A 21,565-nucleotide genomic window follows, 5' to 3' on the forward strand; every position below is an offset into this window, starting at 1 on the left:
TGATTTCTGGTTTTTTCTTTGTGTGAGAATTTTCAAGTTCTTGTATTTTACTGTTCCCATATATTATCCTTATCATATTACATTGATTGTGTCAGGTTTTGCACATATTGCGTATTTTCAGACAGTTGCTGGTGTAATATCAAGAAGAACAAATGGAAGAAAGTTATTTTTTTGTTTTGTGTGATTATTTGCCACTGTAACAGGATGCAGCTAAGTGTACTGGAAAGTTATTGTTGCTGTACTCCACTAAGTGGCACAGAACTGTATCATTTTGACATTTATTGATGTTGCATAGAGAAATAATTAATCTTTTATTTTATTTTTTATTTTTCAATAAGGAAGTTGAAGAGAAGCCTGTGATGAGAAATTCTAGTGAACAAACTCGATTAACAAGAATGATCAACCCTCGAGCAGGTGTGACTTTGTATAAGTATGCCAACCACAAATAATAATGTCTGAGACCCAGGACAAGGATAGGGATTAATTTCAGGAAAACATGTGAAAGGATGGCCCAACTTGATGTGTCATTTGCCATTTGCAAACAAATATTTTTCATTAATAACAATTCTGTCATAAACCAACTAACAGCTACTAAGAGTCTTGCCAAATTTGTACAGATAATTAAGGTTTTTAAATTAATATCACAGTGCATAAGAACATTTGAGTTGTACATAAAATTGCAAATGGAACTTGAAAAACATGTCAACTGTGCTATACAATGGTAGCCTTATTACAAACAGTTAACTAATTAAATAAACTTGGGTGGCATTCTGTCCACGTGACTGGCATCGCAACTGTGGGTTAATCCCAAAAGGACTTGAATATAAGATCAACAGATGTTTAAAAGACATTAAAATGCATACATCTCCACTCCAAAGTCCATTAGCCACCTCACCACTAGGAGCTACATAATCATGTTAAATTTTACTTTTACTAACAATACTAGGGAGCGTAAGGCAAATGATGACACTTTGGTGTCATAAGGCTATGTTCTTCTGCTCCCACACAGACAAGATATGGCCACACGTGTAAAAACTAAAGCAAAGGGTAACACTTCACTGATTAGCTACAAGGCTGTTACACATTAATCAAGTTACTTACTTAAATAAGCTACCAGACCCCTAAAATACCCAAAGGCTTCCATCTCATGCCCACAATTATAGAAACATTGAGTAAATTACTTCCCCAAAAATCACTAGCCAAGTCCTAATCCAGTGACAATCCCTTTGTGGCACAATCCCAAAAAATGACAATAAACTACTCATCTTGAGGCTGTAATGGGAGATCTGCAGAAACGCATGTGATCTGCCAACATCCAGGCTTCTTGCAATCATGGGAAAGCCACCAAAGCAGAAGAAAAACCGCGTCCCTGACCCGGTCCAACAGGACAGCAAAGTGTCCGCTGCTGCTGATACAAGGCTCCAACATAAACCAAACAAGTCTGATAGAAATTAACACACAGCAATACTTAAACGAGCAACTAAAGACTGTTTTAACGGAAACCAACTATTAAAATTTCAGTGTATGAGTGGCCCGCTCATAAACATTGCAAGTTAACCTTCTTCACAATAACAAGAAACAACGTACATGGTCGTTTAAAAGAATAATCACATAATAATCAAACAAGATTTAATAAGTCAAGGTACACCTTTACTGGGGCCTCTTAGGGACTAACAGACACTGTAATTTGGATACGCACAAAATGGCGGCTGGCTGGTTATAATGTACTCCTATAACTTGAAGGGCTTCTCAACACTGGAATAAGAGATTGTGCAAATACAAGCCTGCATACACACATCACCCACATATGTGTACCTTTAGGCTGAGTGCACCCAACTTTAGTTACAGGACAAATCCAATAACTCACCTCAGGAAGGTCCATAAGGTCTACAACAAACAGAAATTACAATCAGTAGTATCAAATACTCAATGATAACAAACAACGATTTCAAATACCAGGTTAACATTGGTAAATACTAGCTTGGCACTTATAGAAACCTCCAGATTGACACACACATCTTTGAAAAGGGTCACTGAAAGATTCCTAGCCAGCTGATACCAGGGCAGAATTAACAATCTTTCAATACGGTACTTACTGCACAGTCTTCAAACATAATTTCAAATAAATGCCAAGGAGGTGGAAAGCTTCAGGCCTTAAGGTAGGTACTGTCTTCCTGCTTGTAGCTGCTAGCAAGTTGTTCAGTACATCTCAACATATTTAGCACACCGCAATTGACTGACACACTTCATAACCAGGTTGCATGCGATGAGACTTGTTCCTTGCCTGCTAAACTCGCCAGTAGTAATGTCAACAATCCAGGAAAACTTGGCCTCCCAATTCCCAACAATCAATGGTTTCAACTCACTGCAATTGCCAGGACGCCGACTACTCGGGTACACCATTCCAGCTCTGTGCTCCACACACCACTCACTACCACACAGCCCCAGAGGGAACACAGAACCAAACAAAGATGATAGGATGTGGCCCAGAATCAATGGAATGCTCGCACAAGTGTCGCCAGTAGGATCGCGCACATGCTCTCACAGAAGACACCATGGCTCTACCTCCCCCGCTCAAAGTGAAAGATCTTCCCTCAGCAAGAAGGAATGGTACATTAATAAACAAGCTTCATGATGAAGATGTACTCGGAAGGTCTTCCCTGTTTCTAACTCCTTGACTAACAAATTAACTGGCCCCAAAACCTTGATGATAGAACATGGGCCCACAAAGTGGGGGTCAACTTACTAGCACCAGCACCACTCTGCACTCACGCCATCTACATCCATATATATACTCTGTAATCACCAAGCAGTGTGTGGCAGAGGGCACGATTTGCGCCAAAGTTCTTTCTTATTTGTTGGATCATGTCTTGGGGGATTTGAAATTTGAGTGTATGTCCAACTACCTTAATGATGTGATTATGTATAGCCATTCATTCAAGAACATCTTTCTCACCTTGGTAGCGTGTTGTCCAGATTTCATTCTGCTAGGTTAACAGTGAAGCCATTCAAGATTACCCCGCCAGGCATCAGATCTCATTTTTGGGTCACCGCATTTCAGGCAGTGGCATTAGGATCAACCAGAAACAAACAATGGACCTGAAGAAATTTCCTCCACCTAGGAGTAAAACAGAGGTGGCCAGGTTTATAGGAATGGCTAATTATTCTGGTAAATTCTGTTCCACTGGCAGATTGTGCGAGGGAAAAGTTTCTAACAAAACCTTATCTCTCAGCTTTCCCAAATGGGTCATCTGCCTTGGTTGGAGCACCTTGCCCGACAATGGTGAGCCAATTCAATATTCTGCGTAGCCCTCTGCCAATTCTCCTAGAGGAGATCCGGAGTGATTGATGTGGATAAAAGTTCATTAATGCTCCACAAGTTGGAGTGGGGAGAATTAATGGGATACGCTAAGATAAGAGTGGCAGGAACAGTTTTTGATGCCTTACGCTGAGTGGAATTGGATGCGAAGTGTAGCCAGGGGAGGGTGCCATGCCACCCCATTTACTTGGAGTCGTAGCATGGTATATGATGAAGGCTTCCTTAAGATTACAATTGAGCCTCTCCACAAAGGATGCCTGAGGATAATATGGCGTGGTGGTAATAGGCCTAATGGCATTGTGGAAATTGAACTGTCTAAACTGCCTGTAGACAAAGGCCAAAGCATTATCACTCACAATTTCCATGGGCGGGGGGTCGCGGCAAATCACAAAAAGGTTTTGGTTAGGTGATGGATGGTAATAGAAGCTGTAACCCCTTTGCTAGGGAGCAGCCAAACAAATTGAGAGACTTCATCGACAACAACCAAGATGTAACAGTTGCCCCTCTTAGTACAGGGAATGGGTCCTACGAAATCAATAAAGGGTTCATCCATAGGATGCTGCTCTCGCTTGGACAGCAACAACTCCTTGGGCGAGTTAGTGTTTGGTTTACCTCTCTCACAAGACTCGCACTCATTAAGCAAATGGCGAAAATCCCTGTACAGTGAAGGTCACGTGAGGTGAGCACGTACCTTCACTAAGGTTTTGTACACGCTTAAATGACTACCCACCAAATAGTTATGGAAATAATGAAAGATGGAGGGAACTAACACAACAGGGAGACAAATCCTTGGATCTTAGAGTTCACCTCCTTGTTCACACAAAATCCCATCCTTAAACAAGTACTCCGGAACACATTCTCCGGACTACAATTGCTCGTAATGGGTCTCCACAATGGACACTGATCCTGCTTGGCCTTAAGGCTACCAAACAATTGCTGTACTTTGGCTAACACACCATATCATGAGGCTCCCCCAGCTTCACCTTTGGCTCCTGGATCCTCCTCTTCACACATGCGACTAAGCGCATCTGCTACCTGCTTGTTGGAGCGTTTCATATGATGTACCTTGAAACGAAAGGCTGATATGTGGACAGCCCATCTTGCAATCCTACCAGGTTTTGTGCGCCTAGCCCAATGCCTGATTGTTGGTTTCTAAATCAAAGTCTCTGTGTTGGAGATAAAATTTGAACCTTTCAAGGGTGAATAGAACAGCTAAGGTCTGACACTCATACTCTGAACACCTAAGTTTGGGACCCATCAGTTTCCGTGAGGCAAAAGATAAAGTATGTCATTCCCCAAGATCCTCAGGGAAAAGAACTGTGGTGATCCCAGTGTTCGAAGCATCAGTCTAGACAATAAATGTCTTGTAGAAATCAGGCACAGCCAATACCGGAGAATGAGTGATCGTGGTCTTAATAACCTCAAAAGCACACTGCTGACTTTCTCCCCACACAAAGCTCTCTCCTTCCAGCACAAATTATTAAGGGGAGCAGCAGGTTTCACGAAATTGGGAATAAATTTACAAGAATAATTACAGATTCCAGTTTGTGCAAAAGGCAGGGCATGCATAGGTTCTTCGGTCAATGGACTCTTGATTCAAATCAAGCATGGTGAAACAACTAGCCCCAGAAAACCATGTAAAACAGTTGTGAAGATCAGACAAGGGGACCGATTCCAAAATGACTTTCTTGTTTAGAACACTGTAATCAACTACTGGCCTATAGTCCTGTCCTTGAGCTTTATGGACAAGGAATATTGGTGAAGCATAAGGTGAAGTGGAAGGCCTTATTACCTCGTCCTGCAACACAGCGTTGATCATCCCCCTCAGAATTTTCGTTTTACACAGCAAAAGATGATAAGGGGCCTGTCAAGCTGAAACATCATCAACTAGATGAATATTATACTGAATCAAATGAGTAACACCCAGTTTGCTAGACAAGAGATGCAGAAACTTCTGCAACAGGTCCAACAACTGTCTTGCCTGTTCTGGCTGAAGATAACCAACTGCAGATTCTCCTGTTTCGCAGCTTAGAGAATTGATGAGGCTCAGAACATTGGAGAGAATTTAAAGAACTAGGTACCACTCACATAGTCAAGGATCAACCTGGTCTGCTGAATAAAATGGCAGCCAAGCAACAGACAGATAAATTCACTGCGTACCTCACCAATCATATGCAGCTCTTGCCCATTGGCCACACAACATCTTTGGGAAGACGAGTACAAACATAAGGAAGGAAAATCAACAGGGCACTCACACACAAGGAGGTCACTCGCATTGCAATGGTAACAATGCTTGAAAAAAAAAAAATGGCTCTAAGCACTATGAGACTTAAAATCTGAGGTCATGCGTCCCATAGACTTAGAACTACTTAACCCTAATTAACCTAAGGACATCACACACGTCCATGCCTGAGGCAGGATTCGAACATGCGACCGCAGCAGCAGCACCGCTAGAACCGCTCAGCCACAGTGGCCGACAACAATGCTTGAGGCTGGACCAGATCTGGATCATGCCTTTTACCCAGCGGAATAAAAGGTGCTGATAGTAGACTTCCATCAGACCCGGGATGCTCATCAGAAAATTTCAGTGCCTCAATTAACTCTAGCAATTAGTCAGGTGGTGTGCAAACACCAAGAGAGACTGATACTCTGAGGGTATGCCTTCTAAAATATTGGAAATACTATCAGATTTGGTAACCCTAATATCAAGTGCTGACACCGCCGTACGCACTTGTTCAACGTATTGGCTCAGTGTCTCAGAAGATGCCTGCACCTGCCAATAATACCTCCTCCCAAGCTCATTGAGCCTATGTGCCAACAACTTTCTGTCTATAATTCAAGCCCTGAGCTGTCCTATGGAATCCTGAAGTCTTAAGATTTCAGAGACCAAGATACTCAGTGTCCCTTTTGTTAATGGATAAAGCAACAAAAGGATCATGTGGTGCAGTATGTACAGAGCGTCAACATGATACACAGACCAGACAACCAACTGCAGAACTTGCTGCACTTGATGCAGATCATCAATAAACGCATCAACTATACCGATAAGGAGACATATAATAGGGTTGGGCAATTTGGCGAAGTGATCAGAGGATAAACTACCAAGACCTCAGGCACCAGTATCATCAAGAAGCTGATTACCATTTAAAACTTCCTGTTCCAACCCTACACCCTCAATCTCTAGTCTCTAGACTCAGGAGTGCCGCCCTAACTTGCAAGACCCTTGCCCGATTAAGCAACTCTTTAACCCCTTGCTTCTTGGAATCCTTAAGTTCAATATGACTGAAATCTTGTAAATGATTCCCCCAGTGTGCTAGATGTGCCTGGATCCTAAAGAATGCTTATAGGTGGGTTGGCTGCCCTCCAGGATAGACGCATTATGTTGCACATCATCTAATGTGGCTGAAATAAGAGGAAGAGAGTCACCTACCTCCCCAGTGGCGTCTGAAGAAAGGCAAAGCGGGCTGTCCACCACTGTACGCAACTTGGCTGCCAGTTCTGGGACACTACTTTCTATAGGCAGGCCATGAACTTTTAATTCATACTGCAAATGCTCCCTTGTAACATCCGAAATCACAGGGTACCCCTGGTAGTGACCTGAAAACAACCAAAAATATTAATATAATAACTCACGGAATGACAGATGTATCAGTATAATTACTCAAAGGAACTGAAAATGATGTCAAAATGTTACAAACTCTAGCCCCTGCCCCCACCCACCAAACAGAACGTAACCATGCTCTGCTACCAATAAAGACCCAGGCCAAGGATCGGGATTGATTTCAGGAAAACAAGCAGAAGTGTGGCCCACCTCGATGCATCATTTACCATTCCCAAACAAATATTTTTTTATTAATAACAATTCTATCATAAGCCAACTAACAGTTACCAAGATTCTTGCCAAATTCAATATCACAAAGCATAAGTACATTTCAACTACACATAAAATTACAAATGGTACTTGAAAAACATGTCAACTGTGCAATACAATGGTGGCCTGATTACGAACAGATAATTGATTAAATAAACCTGTAGCAGCACTCTGTCCATGCGACTAGTATCACGACTGTGTGCTAATCCCACAAGGACTTGAACATAAGTTCACCAACTGTTACATAAAAGACATTATAAACCATATGTCACCACTGCAACAGTAAGCTTCAGGTCTACTCCAAGGTAAAAAATTAAACGCAAGTACATATAATGTTAGTATCCAAAGCTCATTAGTCACCTCACCATTAGGAGATACACAATTCCATTAAATTTGACTTTCACTAACAACACCATGGAGCGTAAGGCAAATGACACTTTGGTGTCATAAGACAATGTTATTCTGCTCCCACTTTGACAAGATATGACCAAGCTGGCCAGACACTACCCACACGTAAAAACTGAAGCAACAAGTAATACTTCACTGATTACCTCAAGTCTGTTACCCATTAATCAAGTTAATTACTTAAACAAACTATGAGACCCCTAAAGTGCTATTAAAATGGTTATGACAATTAAATCCTTTTTTGAGAAATCAAGAAACTCTGAGCTCAATTTGCCCAAAGGATTTCATAACATGCTCACAAGGACCTTACAATAATAGAGTCACTGATTAAATTACTTCCCCAAAATCACTAGAGCCAAGTCCTAATCTGGCAACATGCCCACAGTGGCATGATACCCAAAGAATGTCAATAAACTACTCATCTTGAAGCTGGAACAGGAGACCTGCAGAAGCACATGTGACCTGCCAACACCCAGGCTTTGTGTCATAATGAGGAAGCCGCTGAAGCAGAAGGCAACTGCTTCCTTGTCCTGGTCCAACAGGACAGCAAAGCGTTAACCACTGCTGATACAAGGCTGTCAACATATACCAAACAACAAACAAGTCTGATGAAATTAATACACTCAGCAATACTTAAATGGGCAATTAAAGACTGTTTTCATGGAAACTAACTATTAAAATTTTAGTACAGGAGAGACCCGCTCATAAACATTCTAAGTTAACCTTCCTAGCAATAACAAGAAACAATGTGCATGGTCATTTAAAAGAATGATCACTTAATAATCAAACAAGATTTAATAAGTCAAGGTATACCTTCATTGGGGCCTCTTAGGGACTAACAGACAGTGTAATTTGGATATGCACAAAATGGCAGACCTAAAACCCGAAGGGCTCCTCAACACCAGAATAAGAGCATGCGTACGCACATCACCCACACATGTACCTTTACGCTGAGCGCACACAAATCACCCCCGAAAGGGCCATAACGTCAACAACAAACAGAAATTACAATCTGTAGTCTCAAATACTCAATGATAACAAACAACAATTTCAAGTATCAGGTTAAAATTGCTAAATACTTGCTTGGCACTTGCAGAAAGCTCCAAATTGACACATGCATCTCCAAAAAGGGTCACTGAAGGGCATAATGGAACTAGATTCCCAGCCAGCTTACACCAGGGCAGAATTAACAATCTTTAAATTCAATCTTCAAACATAATTTCAAATAAATGCCAAGGAGGCCAAAAGCTTCAGGCTTCCAGGTAGTCACTGGATAATACTGTTCTCCTGCTTATACACTCCTGGAAATTGAAATAAGAACACCGTGAATTCATTGTCCCAGGAAGGGGAAACTTTATTGACACATTCCTGGGGTCAGATACATTACATGATCACACTGACAGAACCACAGGCACATAGACACAGGCAACAGAGCATGCACAATTTCGGCACTAGTACAGTGTATGTCCACCTTTCACAGCAATGCAGGCTGCTATTCTCCCATGGAGACGATCGTAGAGATGCTGGATGTAGTCCTGTGGAACGGCTTGCCATGCCATTTCCACCTGGCGCCTCAGTTGGACCAGCGTTCGTGCTGGACGTGCAGACCGTGTGAGACGACGCTTCATCCAGTCCCAAACATGCTCAATGGGGGACAGATCCGGAGATCTTGCTGGCCAGGGTAGTTGACTTACACCTTCTAGAGCACGTTGGGTGGCACGGGATACATGCGGACGTGCATTGTCCTGTTGGAACAGCAAGTTCCCTTGCCGGTCTAGGAATGGTAGAACGATGGGTTCGATGATGGTTTGGATGTACCGTGCACTATTCAGTGTCCCCTCGACGATCACCAGTGGTGTACGGCCAGTGTAGGAGATCGCTCCCCACACCATGATGAAGGGTGTTGGCCCTGTGTGCCTCGGTCGTATGCAGTCCTGATTGTGGCGCTCACCTGCACGGCGCCAAACACGCATACGACCATCATTGGCACCAAGGCAGAAGCGACTCTCATCGCTGAAGGCGACACGTCTCCATTCGTCCCTCCATTCACGCCTGTCGCGACACCACTGGAGGCGGGCTGCACGATGTTGGGGCGTGAGCGGAAGACGGCCTAACGGTGTGCGGGACCGTAGCCCAGCTTCATGGAGACGGTTGCGAATGGTCCTCGCCGATACCCCAGGAGCAACAGTGTCCCTAATTTGCTGGGAAGTGGCGGTGCGGTCCCCTACGGCACTGCGTAGGATCCTACGGTCTTGGCGTGCATCCGTGTGTCGCTGCGGTCCGGTCCCAGGTCGACGGGCACGTGCACCTTCCACCGACCACTGGCGACAACATCGATGTACTGTGGAGACCTCACGCCCCACGTGTTGAGCAATTCGGCGGTACGTCCACCCGGCCTCCCGCATGCCCACTATACGCCCTCGCTCAAAGTCCGTCAACTGCACATACGGTTCACGTCCACGCTGTCGCGGCATGCTACCAGTGTTAAAGACTGCGATGGAGCTCCATATGCCCCGGCAAACTGGCTGACACTGACGGCGGCGGTGCACAAATGCTGCGCAGCTAGCGCCATTCGACGGCCAACACCGCGGTTCCTGGTGTGTCCGCTGTGCCGTGCGTGTGATCATTGCTTGTACAGCCCTCTCGCAGTGTCCGGAGCAAGTATGGTGGGTCTGACACACCGGTGTCAATGTGTTCTTTTTTCCATTTCCAGGAGTGTAACTGCTAACAAGTTGTTCAGTACATCTCAACATATTTAGCACACCACAGTTGACTGATGCACTTCACAATAGGTTGCACATGATGAGACTTGCTACTTGATTACTTAACTCACCAATAGCAACGGTCAATGCTGCAAGAAAACATGGGACCCTATAGTCCAATGCTCAATGGTTTCAATTCACTGCAATTGCCAGGATGCCATGTATTAAGGCACAACTCTCCAGTGCTCTGTCCCACACACTACTCACTACCACATAGCTCCAGAGGGAACACATAATGAAGCAAAGATTATACATTGAGGTCTAGAATTGGTGAAATGTAGTGCCATTAGGACTGCGCGACACTGAAGCCACCACAGCTCAATATATTGGACCATTCCATTGTTGTTTAACAATTTTGAGGCCACACTTATTCTTTCATTATTGCTTCAGCTGACACTGTGATAAGTTGTGTTGTCATACGTCCAAGTGAGCACCATAATATATGAGGTCTATTCAGAAAACATGTTCCAATCGCTCGCAAGATGGAAACCACTGTGAAAATCCTATGAAACCTTGCACAGATGTGTAGGGCAGTGTCACCTGTGCACTCATTGATTGCAACATTTTGCTCTTTTCAGTTCTGAGCACACAGTGTGAGCGTATAGAGATACCTAGAAAATAGTATCTCCTGTCAAGTAGGAGGGCCTGGTGAGAAGTTTTTCCTGAAGCTATGCAGCTCTTAACTGTCATACATTTCCTTCTTCAAGACAATTCTCAGCCGCATTCTGCAGGGACTGTGAAGATGCTCCTTCAGTGTTTTTGATGGGAAGTATTTGATCACCCATACTTCAGCCCATAATTGGTTCAATCTGAGTTTCATCGTTGCTCACATGAACTGGTGGCTGTGAAGACAAGATTTTGGCACAGATAATAAACTGTAGAAAATTGGCAGAAAGCACTGGTGGCTGCCTTCTATGACGAGGCTATTGGAAAGTTGGTACAACTCTGCAACAAATGCCTAAGTCAGAGTGAGGACTGTGTAGATAAGTAGCTGGAAGTTGCAAATAAAGCATTATTGATTTTCACAGCGGTTTTCATTTTGCGGCCAATTTGAATTTACTTTCTGAATACCCCTTGTAAAATAAACGGCGATCTAGGTGAGAAAAGTTTATGATCTGTGCTTGAAAATGGCCCAGATTCTGAGCTAGCAGCATAATGCAACAATGAGGCAGTTGTCTATAAGGTAATTATCAATCAAGTTAGCAGCTGCCTGGGACCTGATGCAACTACATTATTTAGTGCTTGGAATGAGTCATTTCTGTAGAGCAACACTTTTACACTGCAACAGAGTGATACAATGAAAGTTTATTTTATTATTGCTTGATTAAATGGTTATTTAGCTCATAGAAAATAAGTTTATTGTATCATTGTTTAATTACACTAAGATTAAATTGTGCAGTCCCCAACAATTAGTCTTTCCTTCTGATCCCATCCAGTAAGTCTCCCCGACCTGGGGTTTTGGGTGACTTTTTCCAGACTCTACCCGCTTTCCTAGACCTTCACCCCTCTTCCTTCCTCTTCAATCCTTCTGCCAGAAGAAGGAACCACTGGCTCTGAAAACTTGCAAACTGTGGTACCTTTTGTATGTATGTTCTCCTACTATCGCTTGCTGAGCAAATTATTTGATTTTTTTTAATATAAGATGAAACTGTGATGTTGCTCATACATTTTTATTTTGGTAATGTAAAGGCAGTTATTCTTTACTTGTGTACAAAGGGTGCACTCACTTGAGGGTTAATACCAAATTTTCTTGCCATTCAGTCCCAAGATATTGCAAGAGAAAAAAATGGGAGCTGAAGAAAAGAAAGAAAGATGGGATTGCCACTGCATTATTTCTTAACTAAAATCAGTGTATTTGCGTGTAAAAACAGCAGAAAATTGTTTTTCCTTGGATGCGGCATAGTTACCTTAAGTGTGGCAGCAAATTTGTAAAGAGAGCAGACAGGGATTCTCATTTAACAATACTTGTTTTTGAGAGAGAAAAAATTCTCCAATCTTGTTGTTCAAACTGATAGGATTAGTAGTCTGGCTGCTAGTCGGATTCAAGAATAAATTTTGTGGTAGTGACATTCTGTGCTCTACCATGTAGCAGAAATACTCAGTTGCCATTTATTTCTCTCATTGGAACTATTCACTTTTGTGCTGGCTGTGAGCAGGATTAATTATGATCAACTGTCGATTGCACTGTGCTTCAGATGCATGGCTACAGTGAAACAAACAGATGGTCCTCTATGGCTCTACACATCATGTTGGCTGCACCGGGTGGTGTCAGCTGTTGAAAGCTATTGTTGGCAGTGTTGACATCTCATACCTACCTGTATAGTATATAACCAGGGCCTGAACCAGGTTACTATAAATAAACGGTAGATTTCTTCTGCTTTATGGGGTTGATTATGTATTGCTGTAAGTTGGAATTCAGCTCATATAAAAAGAAGATAGGCCACTTGTCATAATAATGTTCAGCAGTTTCTGATCCAATCTTATGGTAATTGATTATTTTGGGCACTGTAGTATAGATTCAAGTTATTTGCTAAGTGTAACATTTGTTGTATTTACTTTCTGAATGTGTGAATGTATTTTGATGAAGCGACAATAGCTGTAACTGTGGATAGTAAAGCATTTGTCAAGGCTATGCAAGAATTGGTTTCAAAAGCAGTTGAATGGGTGTATGGAAAGTAGGTTGGATAAATGTCAGATGCAAGTAAATTACTTGTCTAGTGTATCACTTAGAATTATGTGTAATGGTGTTATGAAACATGAGGCAGCACAGGTTCATGATGAAGGAACTGAAACTACCAAGTCCTGAAGAGAAATTGAATGGCAGACTATGTGATATTTAAACCAAACCAGATAGGAGGAGGAATTGATGACATTTTTAAGAAAACAGGTAATATGAATCAAATAAACTTGGGAGTGGGGGATAGGGGATAGAACACATTTTGTAATCCTTAGTGGACAGAAGCATCAAATGGCAGAGTGTTGCAGAAAAGGTTGAACAATTTTTTAAGGAACAAGTCAGCGTTCTGCCAATGTTGGGATTGCAGTTCTGTACCAAAAAGCAAGGAAAATTTGTTGGAAGAGAATAAATTTGAAATGGGCCAAAATGTTAGTTAGTTCATGTTCCATGGATCATTTGTACAATTTATGATAATGATGTAGACCTAATTGTTTTAATTCACATTACATATTCATACATAAGACCATTTAGACACATTTACAGATGTGAGTTAGTAATTCCTACCCATCATCTTTTACACGAGTGAATATTTTTTGTGCAGTGATGTCTCAGTTTCTTTAAAAAGTGATAGTGAGGTTTGTAAAATTTCCATGAAGAAGGTCAAAAGAAGTATCCTGTGTGTCGACTGCAAGTACTGGTACCGTGATAAATGTGTCAAAGTCAGTTTGAAATATATAAAAGACGAACATGAACATGACTGGACATGTCGACAGTGCTTCGTAAGTGTATTAACACGATTCACGTTGTCCGTCGCACTTCACATATTGTAGACCAGGAACTGCCTGCTGGCATGCCCGACGTAAAACTGACTGGGCACAGCCTGTGCTGCCTGAGTTGTTGTTGTTCCGCCGGCAGAGGGCGCGGCCGAATTCTCACGTGCCCTCTGGTGGATGGGACTTTACTTGCGGCAACTACTGTCCGTGATGCGCCGTGCCGATGTGTGCCTCCTGCGGTATTTCTGATGGCTACTGCACTCCTCCTCCTTCGGGGGGTGAAGCCACTGTGATCCACTGTGTCGGAAGGTGGAGCATCATGCAGTAGCGATGACCTCCACATCCATTGGAATGCTGGAGTTGGGGGGGGATCTGCCAACCCTTGAGCCGGAACCTCCGAATGCGGTTGGAAGTGACCTACACGAAGAGGCCCCCTTCGTCCCACCACTGGAGCCCGGCACAGAACTGGCGACAAGCTGTCGAACTCCGGATCCCGTTCCACCCGGGAGGGGCAAGACCCAGTGGCGGGGACGATGCGGAAGGCACGACCACAGGTGAACCAGCCTCCTGAGAAACCGGGCCTGGGAGGGGGGCCGGCTCTCACCAGGGCATCTCTAACGATGCCGATGCCGGTGCTGGAGCTACTGGAGGCCGCCAAGGCTGAGAACCATTGTGGTGTGGCGGAGTCACAGGTGGGAGGGGCGGTAGCATCCCCTGAGAAAACAACATGGGTGCCGGCAATGGGGAAGCCGGCGCCGGAGGGGTCGGAGGGTGGGTGCCCAAACATGGACATAGCTGATTTTGCTGACGACGTACCTCCCGGTCCCCTGCCTGCAAGGTATAGAGCCGGCGGCCATTGCGGCGCAGGACCACCGCCGGTATCCAATGTGGATTGCGACCAACATACCCGATGGAAAGCCGGGTTCCCAGTTTTGCGAAGACTGGTGAGGACCAGGCCGGAGGAGGTGCAGCAGAGTCCTAGGTTGGCACCCGTGGAGGAGCTCTGCGGGGCTGCATTCCCCATCAGTGTGGTCTGGTATGCCGTCAGGAAAAAAGTGAACGCCTCCTCTGCAGGAAATTCATGCACATACTTTTTCATCTGCGTCTTAAATGTGCGCACCATGCGCTCAGCTTCGCCATTCGATTGTGGATGAAAGGGGGGGAGAGCAAACGTGCCAAATACCAAAGCACCTACAAAAATCCTGGAAGGTCTGCAAAATAAACTGAGGTCCATTGTCCGATACCAGGGTGACTGGCAGAACTTCCACAGAAAAGATTTTTGCGAGTGCCTCGATTGCAACTTCTGAAGTGGTTGAGGAGCAGCGAACCACATATGGGAATCGGGAATGAGCATCAATGACAATGAGCCAGAAGCCATTGCGAAACAGGCCTGCAAAATCTATATGAACACGTTCCCATGCCTGGATTGCAGGCGGCCATGAAGAGAATGCTGACCTGGGAGACGCCTGTTGGCTTGCACACTAGGAACAGGCGGCCACCAAGTGCTCAATTTCTCTGTCAATACCGGGCCAGTACACGTCTGCGAGCCAAGGTTTTAGTTCGGGAAACACCCCAGTGCCTCTCATGTAATAACGTGAGGACCTCCCTTCGCAGACTTGCAGGAACAACCACGCGAGGAGCTGTATCATCGGTAGCCAGGAGAACTCCTTCCAAGACTGAGACGCGGTCTTGTAGAACAAAATAATTACGGAGAGGGTCTGAGGCCCGGCCTGGAGGTTGGGACGATCACCCCTGCTGAACAAGGCAAACTATTTGCCGGAGAACCAGGTCAGCTGCCGTTTCCCTGGCGACTCTAGAACTAGTGATTGGGAAGCCATCAACCGCTTGGCAGGACGCCACATCCAAAAGAAAACACATAATCTCCTCCCAATCGAACTTAGGATCCGGGCCCACAGGAAGACGGGAAAGAGCGTCGGCGTTGGCATGCTGTCTGGTAGGGAGAAAATGAACGTCATAATGATACTTAGAGAGGAACAATGCGCAGTGCTGCAGTCTGTGGGTCGCCCTATCTGGAATCTGAGAGGCAGGGCCAAATAACTATATTAATGGATTATGGTCAGTGATTAACTGAAACTTCGTGCCATACAAGAAAGGGTGAATCTTGGTAACAGCATAGACAATGGCCAAAACCTCTTTTCCACCTGGGAGTAATGGGCCTGCGTGAGACTAAGAGTTTTAGACGCAAACGCCAGTGGCTGCTTGGAGCCAACCGTGTTGGGATGGGCCAGGACCGCCCCCACCCCATTACTGCGAAGCATCTGTAGCCAGGACCAACGGTTTATTTGGGTCAAAAGTAGCCAAACAAGGTGCTGACATCAGGAGGCCCTTCAACGAGGTGAACACGCGCTTGCATGCAGATGACCAATCAAAAGGAACACCCTTGTACAGAAGGCAGTACAGGGGGCAAGCTATGGTAGAAGCCCTGGGAATGAACCGGTGGTAATAGGCAATCTTGCCTAAAAAAGCTTGCAACTCCTTCAGCGAAGTGGGCCGCGGAAGGTCGACGATACCTTGGACCAAACTTCCTAGCGGCTGGACTCCATGCCAAGAGATGGTGTAGCCTACATACTCAATGGACTGTTGGAAGATGTTCGACTTACGCAGGTTGCAACGCAGGCCCACGGACCTGAATTGGAGAAAGAGGGTTCGAAGGTTGAACAAGTGTTCCTTCGTGCTGCGGCCTGTGACAATTATGTCGTCCAGGTAATTAATACAGTGAGGGATTGTAGACATGACATGCTCAAGATAATGCTGAAATATCGCCGGGGCACTGGATATTCCGAAGGCCAACCGCTGGTGTTGGTAAAGGCCAAACAGGGTGTTGACGACCGCCAGCCGTTTGGAGTCCTCATCAAGTGGTATCTGATGATAAGCCTCCGAGAGATAGATTTTCGAAAAATATTGGCATCCCGCCACGTTGGAGAACAATTGATCAGAACGAGGCAAGGGATAGGTGTCCACCACCAATTGAGAATTAATGGTGGCCTTGAAATCGCCACAAAGGTGTAATTTTCCTGAGGGTTTCCTGACAATAATGAGGGGCGAAGCCCACTCACTAAAAGAAATGGGAAGAACGACCCTGAGGGCTGTCAGCTACTCTAGCTCTGCTTTTACCTGAGGGCACAGAGCCAAGGGGATCTGCCTCGCGCATAGAAAACACGGGCAAACTGACGCCTTCAACGTTAAGTGAGCTTCAAAGTCAGAAACACACCCCAGGCCCTCCTCAAAGATATCCTTAAATTCAGAGGTCAAAGATTCCAATGACTGATAGGGAACGTCTTCGGAGACCAACTGTATGGTGTCTGTGATAGAAAAACCGAAAGCTTGAAAGGCATCCAATCCAAAAAGGTTAGCGGAGCTCGCATCACTGACAACAATAAATGTAAGAGTCCAAGAGACTGATTTGTAAGTAACGTCGGTAGTGAATTGACCCAGTAGGGGAATAAACTGCGGAGACGCCGGTAAACTGGCACCAACGGGGGCGACCCAAGGTCGGAGTAAGTTTGTGCATTCAACAAGGAAACCGGCGCGCCCGTGTCTACTTGCAGCTGTAATCGGCACGACCAAACCGACACCTCAATAAAGAGTTTGTGTGCCGATGCGTCGGGAGCCTGTCCCGATGAAACTTCCGGAATGTCAACGTCCATGTCCTCTGTACCTGCTTCCTTCGATTCTTTTGAGGCTGAGTGGCAAACTTTAGCAATGTGTCCTTTTTTATTACATTTGCGACAAACGGCCCAATGCTGGGGGCACTCTGACCAATCATGATGTATATAGCAAAACACACAGAACAGTAACAGGGGCCGACGGCCAGAACTCTGTTTATGCGCCGTGCAGGAGCGGCCGTAATGGCCAGATTGTACCGCTCGCACATCGTCCACCCCGGATGCAGTGGATGCGGCCGTGCCACCCTGAACCGCCACGACGTCGCACCACACTTCCAACTGTTGGCCTGTCGCGTGAGAGACTTCATACAATTGAGTAATGGACAGGAATTCCTCAAGGAAAGAGTCTTACAACTGCAGGGCCCATTGCCAGACCTCCCTATCAGGGGCCGAACGAACAATGATGTTGCACACCATAACTTGAGCATACGACTTTCGTGACTGCTCCGTGACAAAATGACACTTGCGACTAAGACCATGCAGGGTAGTGGCACACGCCCGGTAAGACTGATGGCGATGTTTCTTGCATTGATAGAACTCGACCCTAGGCGCCACAACATGCGTGCGGCGGCGATAATATGAAGACAGCAATGAACACAATGCATCAAAAGACAAGGACGAGGGTTCCTCCAATGGCGCTAGCTGCCGCAAAAGCTGATACAGCGAGGGAGATATCCAAGACAAGAAAAGAGCACGACATACCTCCGCATCGGCAACATGAAATGCCTGCAAATGCTGCCGAAGGCAATGTTCATATGGATCCCAATCCTCCGCCGTCTCGTCATAGGGGGGAAAGGGAGAAGGGAACAGCGCTGGAGCAGACTGCGTGGAGAGCAATGCCGGAAGTGCTTCTTTCATGGTTGCCATGAGCTCCGTCTGCTGCTCAGCCAAAACCCGCACTAAATCCTCCATGCCGTGGATAAGCTGCGAAACTGGAACAACGACACAACATGTGAAAGAACAACCTTACTCGACGCCAATTGTGTATTAACACAATTCATGTTGTCCGTCACACTTCACATAGTGTAGACCAGGAACTTTCTGCTGGGCATGCCCGATGTAAAACTGACTGGGCACAGCCCGTGCTGCCTGAGTTGTTGTTGTTCCGCCAGCAGAGGGCACGGCCGAATTCTCGCGTGCAACGGCAACTACTGTCTGTGACGCGCCGAGCCGATGTGCGCCTCCCGCGATCTTTATGGTGGCTATTGCAGTAAGTGCTGCAGTAAACGAAATAATTAACACGCTAAAGACAAAAGAAATAATAATAAGTGTGTTAACATATGATTTAGTTTCAATCAATACAAAATATCAAGAACTTCTGAGGAAACACCAAGAGATGGAAACAAAGTATATAGCAGTGGATCAGAATTATCACCTAACTCAAGACAACTCCGTTGTTAATGGTCATTCTGCACAGAAAATGTGGCATGTGGCATGTGGCATGTGTTAAGTAAAGCCCCAGTGATAGCATTATCAAACAAATTCTCAGCACTAGTAGTGGATTGTGATAACACAACAGACACAAACGAACAAGAAAGTAATCACAAAACTCGTGCTAAAGAACCACAAAGGAACTTGCCAACCTTAAGATGCACCAAAAGACTCCTTCTGTATGCCGACAGTCATGATGGAAAAGATCTATCCAAATGTTTTCGCGAAAATCAAGCCTGGTGCAATGTTAAATGCAGTGGTGGAGAATATTACAACAGAAACAAGTCAATTGAAGAAAGACGCTCACATCATGATTGTTGGCGGCGGCAACAACATATACAAAAACGAAAGCGAGACAGCCCTGCATGAATCAAGAGTTTTATTCATCATAGATCATTTTAAAGTGATATTAGCATCGTCATACAGGATGTACTAGTACATATAGAATAATAAAATAAACAAGTGTCAGTACATTATACAATACATTTCAAGCATGGCAGTGTACCAAATTACACCAGGATAGCTTCTAAAAGTTAATGCAATGTTGTTGTTGTGGTCTTCAGTCCTGAGACTGGTTTGATGCAACTCTCCATGCTACTCTATCCTGTGCAAGCTTTTTCATCTCCCAGTACCTACTGCAACCTACATCCTTCTGAATCTGCTTAGTGTATTCATCTCTTGGTCTCCCTCTACGATTTTTACCCTCCACGCTGCCCTCCAATACTAAATTGGTGATCCCTTGATACCTCAGAACATGTCCTACCAACCGATTCCTTCTTCTGGTCAAGTTGTGCCACAAACTTCTCTTCTCCCCAATCCTATTCAATACTTCCTCATTAGTTATGTGATCTACCCATCTAATCTTCAGCATTCTTCTGTAGCACCACATTTCGAAAGCTTCTATTCTCTTCTTGTCCAAACTATTTATCGTCCATGTTTCACTTCCATACATGGCTACACTCCATACAAATACTTTCAGAAATGACTTCCTGACACTTAAATCTATACTCGATGTTAACAAATTTCTCTTCTTCAGAAACGCTTTCCTTGCCATTGCCAGTCTACATTTTATATCCTCTCTACTTCGACCATCATCAGTTATTTTGCTCCCCAAATAGCAAAACTCCTTTACTACTTTAAGTGTCTCATTTCCTAATCTAATTCCCTCAGCATCACCCAACTTAATTAGACTACATTCCATTATACTTGTTTTGCTTCTGTTGATGTTCATCTTATATCCTCCTTTCAAGACACTGTCCATTCCATTCAACTGCTCTTCCAAGTCCTCTGCTGTCTCTGACAGAATTACAATGTCATCGGCGAACCTCAAAGTTTTTATTTCTTCTCCATGAATTTTAATACCTACTCCGAATTTTTCTTTTGTTTCCTTTACTGCTTGCTCAATATACAGATTGAACAACATCGGGGAGAGGCTACAACCCTGCCTTACTCCCTTCCCAACCACTGCTTCCCTTTCATGTCCCTCGACTCTTATAACTGCATCTGGTTTCTGTACAAATTGTAAATAGCCTTTCGCTCCCTGTATTTTACCCTTGCCACCTTTAGAATTTGAAAGAGAGTATTCCAGTCAACATTGTGAAAAGCTTTCTCTAAGTCTACAAATGCTAGAAGCGTAGGTTTGCCTTTGCTTAATCTTTCTTCTAAGATAAGTCGTAAGGTCAGTATTGCCTCACGTGTTCCAGTGTTTCTACGGAATCCAAACTGATCTTCCCCAAGGTCGGCTTCTACCAGTTTTTCCATTCGTCTGTAAAGAATTCGTGTTAGTATTTTGCAGCTGTGACTTATTAAACTAATAGTTCGGTAATTTTCACATCTGTCAACACCTGCTTTCTTTGGGATTGGAATTATTATATTCTTCTTGAAGTCTGAGGGTATTTCGCCTGTTTCATACATCTTGCTCACCAGATGGTAGAGTTTTGTCAGGACTGGCTCTCCCAAGGCCGTCAGTAGTTCCAATGGAATGTTGTCTACTCCGGGGACCTTGTTTCGACTCAGGTCTTTCAGTGCTCTGACAAACTCTTCACGCAGTATCATATCTCCCATTTCATCTTCATCTACATCCTCTTCCATTTCCATAATATTGTCCTCAAGTACATCGCCCTTGTATAGACCCTCTATATACTCCTTCCACCTTTCTGCTTTCCCTTCTTTGCTTAGAACTGGGTTTCCATCTGAGTTCTTGATATTCATACAAGTCGTTCTCTTATCTCCAAGGATCTCTTTAATTTTCCTGTAGGCCGTATCTATCTTACCCCTAGTGAGATAGGCCTCTACATCCTTACATTTGTCCTCTAGCCATCCCTGCTTAGCCATTTTGCACTTCCTGTCGATATCATTTTTGAGACGTTTGTATTCCTTTTTGCCTGCTTCATGTACTGCATTTTTATATTTTCTCCTTTCATCAATTAAATTCAATATTTCTTCTGTTACCCAAGGATTTCTACTAGCCCTCGTCTTTTTACCTACTTGATCCTCTGCTGCCTTCGCTACTTCATCCCTCAAAGCTACCCATTCTTCTTCTACTGTATTTCTTTCCCCCATTCCTGTCAATTGTTACCTTATGCTCTCCCTGAAACTGTGTACAACCTCTGGTTCTTTCAGTTTATCCATGTCCCATCTC

Source organism: Schistocerca americana, chromosome 3, assembly GCF_021461395.2.
Source record: "Schistocerca americana isolate TAMUIC-IGC-003095 chromosome 3, iqSchAmer2.1, whole genome shotgun sequence".
NCBI lineage: Eukaryota > Metazoa > Arthropoda > Insecta > Orthoptera > Acrididae > Schistocerca > Schistocerca americana.